Raw genomic sequence first — 8,276 nt, 5'->3', positions numbered from 1 at the left:
ACTAGCTATTTACAAGACAAGATCCAAAGCCAATATACAAGGTGGAAGCTGAGAATACCTTATAAATAGCTAATTCGTAACATAAGAGTAAATTGATTAATTTAAATAGATTAAGAAAATTAGTTAAGTTAATTATTTATAACAAATAAGTGTTGTCTGCCATAAAATACCTTTACTAATCATGTGTATTTACTATGACTACCATTTAATGAAACTTTTAATGTGTTACTATAAGGACTACTTTAAAAAATAGATAAATATAAAAGACAAAATGGATTAGGATCTTATATTTAAAAATAAATTGAATATCAAACTAATTTTTATATTAAGAACAGGAAGTATTACATACTACCTCCGGTCCTAATTATATGATCTCATTTATAGATTACAAACGAGATCTTATAATTAATATTTGAGTTAATATATTTTTCCAAGTGTTAGTGTAAAAAGAAGTTGGCGTGGAAATTAAAGGGTTTTCCATTGGTAAACTGCGTCCATACATGCTTCCAGGTTTAGAGTCGCATAAGTGAATGCTCATGGGATTGGAGAGTTCGTTAAACAATATAATGTGGGAATACGTAATAGTATAATTGATTTTTCATGGACTTTACTACCCCCATAAATTGATTACATTACACCCCAAATTTGATGTGACTTCTATTAATTACTTACTATTCCGCCTCTTATTATAAGATCCTTTTAATTAAATTGTGCAATTCAAGAAAACAGTTAAAATTAATTAAAAGCAATTAATATATAGCAAATGTAATTTTTTTCCAAATATACCCCTATATATAAATGGGTAGATGTGAGAGAGTAACAGTGAGATAAATGAAGAAAGAGAATATATTAAATGTATTAAACTAGGGGTAAAATAGATAGTAACACATTAAATATTCAGACAAACTAAAAAAAGATCTTAAAAAAAGGGACAAACCTATTCAAAAAATTAGATGTTATACTAAGGGACGGAAGGTGTACACCTGGCTATACGGTGAATATATGATGAAAATAAATAATGCAGCTTATTATATAACACGTGAAAAGGAAGAAACCGAAACAATGAATCTGCTTGGACTTTGATTTTTAACGGCCAAAACCAAAAATACGGACAATAAAACAAAAATTAAAAGAATGAAGAAAGAGGGGTTTGAAGGTTAAAAAAAAAAAAAAGGTCAGGGATTTGCATTAAGAGATCTAGTAGTTTTTTTTTCCGGATTGTTTATATCATCATCAAATATAAAATTCATAACGAATCATATTATCAACGGAAAATGATGATAGTTAGGTCTCAAAAGATCAGTGAGAGTTCAACTCGTACCAAATTTTTCTGAAAAATGAGTCGTGAATAGCGATTCAGAATCTTAAGTAACTATAAATTCATTAATCTTGATTTCAAATAAAACATGTAAGTCTTAAATATAATTTTTAATTTAAAACTAGTACTCCTCGGGTCCTTAATATAAGACATATTTAACTAATTTGATTAGATTAAGAAAGTTAAGTAAGTTAGTTAATCATAAGAAATATTACATGTTTTTCCTAAAACATTATAATCATCTTCTTTAATATCCTCTCTCCCTCTTCTACTTAATTATGATTCAGGGAGTATCTATATGGATAATTTAGGAAAAATTAATAAATTTGATAAATAAGTCTTATATTTAGGACTAAAATTAACTCAACAATTAGGTTTTATATTAAGAACAAAGGAGTATTTTGGTTTGTAATGGTCGGAATGGATATTTACAACCTATATTTATTTTTAAAAAATTTTAAAGTCGATCACTCGCGCAAATTTTATTGTCGGAAATCCAAACTTTTTTTGGTCATTTGGGAATTCAACCTTTTTAATATTATAAGAAACTATTAACATTGTTGATCAATTGTTACTTAAAATGGCGAAGTTGGACTCTCTCTCTATATATATATATTTACTCCTCAGGTCCTTAATATAAGACTTATTTAACTAATTTGATTATATTAAGGAAGTTAGATAAGTTAGTTAATTATAAGAAAAGTGACACATTTTTCCTAAAATACCATAATCATTTTTCTTAATACCCCCTCTTCCTTTTCTATTTGATTATGGTTGAGGGAGTATCCATAAGGGTAATTTAGAGAAAATTAATAAATATAAGAAATGAGTCTTATATTTAAGATCAAAATCAACCCAACAATTGGGTCCTATATTAAAGACCGGATAAGTACATTATGGATATCTAGATGAACAGCACGCTATGAATTTTTGAGGGATTCTGCTTGGTATTTTGTGGAGTGCGAAGCCACTCGATGAATATTGTATCCTTATTCTTACACAAGCCGCAAGGAAAAGACATTTTAAAACTGGGAACTAAGGGCGGAAAAAAGCAGGAAAATACAAAAATATATGGACATATTGAATTTATGGTGTTTTTCGCCCTTTGCTAGTGCGTACAATTGTACAGCTTATTTTTGTGACAAGCTATGTGCCATGCGGGCACTTGGAAGCTTCTCGTACTCGCCCACCTTTGTATGTGTTTAGATGATGGGGAAATAAAATGAAGACGAGAAGGATTTGACAGAAGAAACTAGCCTCTCGTAGTAGCATAGTAAATCAAAAATTGAATTCCTATTAGAGTCATATTTACATTTAATATTTGATAATATCTCAAACAGAATTATTTTTAATAAAAAAAATACTTGTGCTTAAAAAAAAAGTAATATAAACTTTTTCTTGTTTAGATAACAGAATAAATAAATATAAATGATTAAATTAGAGGAAAAATAAATAGGAAAAATCCAAAAATAATCTGAAAATAATTCAATTTTAAATCGCTTGGAACTCCCCCAACTATATATTATTAGTAGTCAAAAAATTGTTAAATTGTAGAAAACAATTCTGATTTGGGATTTAATGTTTTCTGAAATTGCTCCAAAGTAAATAAAAAAACGACACTGGGCTCACTATTGTGTTGGTGAAAACTAGCATATATGCGTGTGTGTGTGTGATTTATTTAAATATAAAAGAGAAAACTTTTTTTTTATTTTCTTTAATTTCTTTTGGTTGACGTCCCTCCGTATATCCTTTACTTGTCCAAACAAATTATTGAGTTTCTCAATGAGTTTGAACGCGCATGTATGCATAATTATAAATACATTAAATATAGGTCTTTTTTATACTATTTTTTTTTTTAAAAAATCATGAACATGCAAACTAATATTTAAAATTTATAATTAAGGATTTAGATACTCCGAAGTTAAAAAAATGCGAAAAAAAATGTTGAAGTGAAAATTACGGGCTGTCAGGTCATTAGATCATGCTAGAAGAGTGGTTGTGAACTTGGGATGCCACGTGACTGAGATTACTAAATTTGTTTAGTTATGATATTTGAAAAATTAGATCATCATCATCTCATGATACTGCCTCCGGTTCTTAATATAAAAATTTATTTGATTTTTATTTTAGTTTTAAATATAAAATCTCAATCCACCTTATATTTTTTATTTATTTATTTATTTCTAAAGTAGTCCTTATAATAATGATAGTTTTAATATACTTGATCATCAGCAAAGATATTTAAAAAAAATCTATTTTTACAAATAACTAACTTAACTAGTTTTCTTAATCTATTCAAATTAGTCAACTAGCTCTTATATTAAGGTATTAATGTAGTATTATCTAATCTTTATGACAAATCTGACAAATCATAATCTTCTCAGACCTTATCCAAACTTGTCAAACAATGCAAGTACGTTGTCCGCACTTGCCAACACTTGCTTGAACCTTGTCTAAGCTTGCCAACACAACACACGCTACTATAAAAAAATTTAACAGCAGTTAAAATAAGCTCTTTACAGCGGTTTTGAAAGCGACATCTATGCGATCAACGTAAAATGTAGAGGATTTCACGGCGGTTGAAGAACCGTTGCCGTGGCATGTGACTTTTCACGGCGGTTATATAAATAACCGCCATGAAAAGTTTTTTTTTTTTTTAAGTCTACGTTTCACCTTATTGATCAGGATGGAATGGGAGAACAAAGTCTCAAAGGAAGGGGTTTAAAAATCAATTAACCAATAATCTCTCATCAGTTAAAAGTATTCTAATGGCCGGAGCAACCGTAGATTCTTTCCTACGGTAATAGCGCTATTTAGCTTCACCTTCAACCACCAGATCGAAACCATTAAGATTTAATAAAAATAAAATCAAAGACTTATATCTGATAAAATCAAAGACTCAGATATGATTTTTATCAGATCTTTTTAAACTTGAATTAAACATTATATTTTTAACCAAAGAAAATAATCATATCAAACTACAAAAACTACGAAATCCACGGAAAGAATGGAGGTGAAAAACTCACAAATAAGAATGAAAAGGATGAGGCGATAGCGATGATAACAGCGACAATGGCGGTGATAGAAGAAAATGGCAGAGATGATAGAAGCAAAAGATAAACGCCGACAAAAGTAGGAGGAGGGAGAAAACCGAGTAAGGATGGTAATGGGGGATTATGAGTTCTCGCTCTGAAAAGTAAAAACTATTGTGTGATGGATTTTAAAATTTTGATAGATTTTTTACAGCGGTTATTTAAAAAAACCACCATTAAAAATATGCCTATAATTATAGAAATGCCACTGTCATATTTTTACAGTGTTTTTTCTAATAACCGCCGTAAATTAGCGTGAAAGCTCTTTTTTGTAGTAATGATATGGTTGGAGAAATTTATAAATCCCATCCTCCAACCCTGTGGTTCAATACTTCTCTAGTCTTTAATGTATGACCTAATTTGAGACTTGGTATTGGTCTTATATGTAAGATCTATTTCACATGTTTATCAATTTTTTCCAGATTAATACTATTGATATTTTCTCAACAATAATCACATAGAGAGGAAGGAATGAAATTAAGAAAGATGATTATGGTGTTTAGAAAAAATATATGATATTAACTAATTTAACTAATATATTTAATCTACTCAAATTAGTTAATTAAGTTTTTTATTAAAGATCAAAGGAGTATTATATTACATGCATCTAATTTATTATTGTTGTTACTATGCACCACTCAAGATCACAAAGTTTGTTCGTTGGCAAAAAGAAAAAGGTCACGAAGTTTGTTTTTCCAAAGACACACGCGAACATTGGATGCATCTCAACATCTCTATGATATTAATTTTCTGGGAAAAATAATCTCTCTCTCTCTCTCTCTCTCTCTATATATATATATATATATATATATAAATATAGTAATTTATTTGGCATTTTGAAAAGAAGTTTCTTTTCTAAATACATACGATGCTGTACTCTATTTGTTGAAAACAAAATATATGAAAATAGTTGGTATGGGGCGGGTGTGTGTGTTTCATATGGTACATTAAACTGAAGACGCAGCAAGGAAAAGAAGGGGCCGGGAGAAATTGACGATGATGACCATTAATCCAACGTTGACATCAACGTTGTCGTCTCCGATGAATTTTCCGGGAAAATTGCATGGGAAAAACTTAGGAGTGTTGGGGCCACAGCCATGTTATTGAGGATGAGTCAGCATCGCCATCACGCTTCTCATCTTATTCTCTTGTTTTACTCAATTCCATTCACACACATATATAAATACGAAGCAGGTACGTAGCCTCGTGGAGGATAATGTTGTATATGGATAAAGCGGACAACTTTTTTAGGTAACGTATACAAATCATATTTTAATGCGAATTATTAATCGTAATGAATTATTCGATCAATACTTCTGACGTGAAAACCAGTATGGAAGTGATTAAAGTGTACCCAAAAGTTAATTAAACTGAAAGCAAAGTCTATCGATGAACAACGCTTACGAAATTGAAAGAAACAAGGACAACAGGGGAATGTACATATGTGTGTGTGTGTGTGGCTTGTTTTTTAACCTCACATCAATGTGAGCCCTTAATATTTCTATGCACCTCATCACCCCTTGCTCCTTGGCATCTCAAGTCCGTTAATACATCGAGACACGGTGCCTAAATTTTTTTTGGAGTAAAATACAGTAGCCACTCTTCTATTTTACTTTAGTTATAAAAACCTCCATTCTATTTTGAAAACATATATAATCATATCTTAAAATTAAAATATAAATATTACACAAACCTGCCTCCTATATTTAAGATTTCATTACTGTCTATTCAAACTGTTAATGGACTATTTTTTACTTTAAATTTTTTTTAACCAAAATGTCCCTTTTTAACTTAATAATTATATAGACATTTATATTTTCCAAAATTTTTTTATAAAATCAAAAAATAATTCTAATACATATATTTTTAAAATTTCTAATACATTATAAAATTTATTAATTTTGATTTAAAACATAAAAATTTTATAATTTTGATTTTTCTATACTATTTAATTTGATTTCTTTTAAATTGTAAAAGCATATTTCTAATGCACAGCTTTTGTTTATCATAAATTTTAAGATGATATAAGTTTGAAAGATTTTATAAATTATTTGAATTTATAATTTCAAAAATTTCAAACATATCTTTGCTACAAAAATTTATGAACATATTTAGTCAAGTATACATATTTATTTAAAAATTAGTTAAATTTTAAATCAAGTCTTTTATGTTTTTCTTAATTGAATGAAATTTGTGTAACTGTAAAAATATAATTTGAAAATTTATTAGAATGAGAGGTAAAATAGTAAATAAAATTTATTTTAATATAAATTTTAGTTAAAAATAATATTTTGGGAATCTTTTTAGAATATTCCTAGCGATATTAATTGGTTGAACTAAACTATATGTTTTTAAAATAGAGAAAATGTCTATGTAATCGATGTAAATTAGAAGGATAATCAGAGTATTTTATTCTTTTTTTTTAAAAAAATATTTTTTTTCCTTTGATATAATTAGTAACTTTCTTTGGTCTTTAATGTAAAAGCTATAAAAGTTAGTTGATAGTTGAAATTTGATTATAAATATAATATCCCAATTTATTTTGTTTCTCATATTTGCCATTTTCCTCCAAATTATTTTATCTAACTTATGAACTCATGTATAATTTATAATGTTATATATAAATATTTTAGAGATATCATAATATATTAATTATATCACAATTAACTAATTTATTTGACTTTATTAATTTACTCAAAATTAGTTAAGTAGCTCTTATACAAATTAAAGGACAAGAAAGAGTTATTAGTAATAAATGTGTTAGTTTTCCTAAAATATCTCATTTAATCATTTGCATTAGAGATTAGCTATCACCATGAATGGAAGCCCCTTTAAATTTAATATGCGCAATTAATATGATTATTTGTAGAGAGTCATAATTTCATGAGACAAAGTGAATTACTCATTCTAATCATAATATAAGGTGTTGGTTAAAACAAAATTATGATATAAAATATAAGACATTGTGAGGATAATTAATATAAATTTTTTCAAATTTTCTCCTATTTATAGGAGAGAGAATAGAGAGATGAGAAAGACAACTTTATCATTTTTTAGGGGTAAAATAAGAAAAATCTACTATTTTAAGACAAGTTTAATGACTAAACTTTTATTTCTTGATATGTGAGAAAAGTTAACAAACTTCTTATATTATGGGCTAAATGGAGTAAAATACTACATCCAGTCCTTAATATAAGAGCTAGATATAACTAATTTGCAAATATTTAAAAAATTAGTTAAGTTAGTTATCTGTAATAAATAAGCATTGCTCATAAAATGTTTTTATTAATCATATGCATCTGGAACCATTCTTTGATGAAGTTTCCAGCATGTACAATTAACATATGAATTACTTTGAGAAAAAATAGATAATGCTAAATAAAGATAAATTGAAGTAAGTTACATTTAATATCAAATTAAATCATTAGCTAGTTCTTAAACCGATAAAGAGATGCAGTATTATATTTATTTTTAGTCAAAAGGAGATCGGAGTAAATGGTGAAAAATCTCTCTCTAATCTTTATGTTCAAGAAATGACGAAAGCTAGTATCATCACTCATGGACAACCAACCAGGATACGTGTGGCATAATTTCAATAACGACAGAGACACACATGGGGATGTATGTGGTGGAGAAGGAGCGAGACAGAAATTTGAGAAATCCTCCAAGCGGGAAACAACGTGCTCTTCCCGGAGTCTCACAATAATCTGTGTCTGTCTTCGTGTTTATCACATTTCCCCACCAATAAATTATCGTCTTTGTCTTCATTTCCTTCTCTCGAATCTTCCCTCTCCACGCCTCCCTCCGTGTTTGTGCGCGTCAATAATAATACATTGTCCTGTCATTTTCAGTCTTGAGTGTATTTC

This window comes from Neltuma alba, unplaced genomic scaffold (assembly GCF_004799145.2).
Source record: "Neltuma alba isolate B1F8T4 unplaced genomic scaffold, ASM479914v2 tig00004432_pilon, whole genome shotgun sequence".
Classification (NCBI taxonomy): Eukaryota; Viridiplantae; Streptophyta; class Magnoliopsida; order Fabales; family Fabaceae; genus Neltuma; species Neltuma alba.
This window is presented reverse-complemented; position numbering follows the sequence as displayed.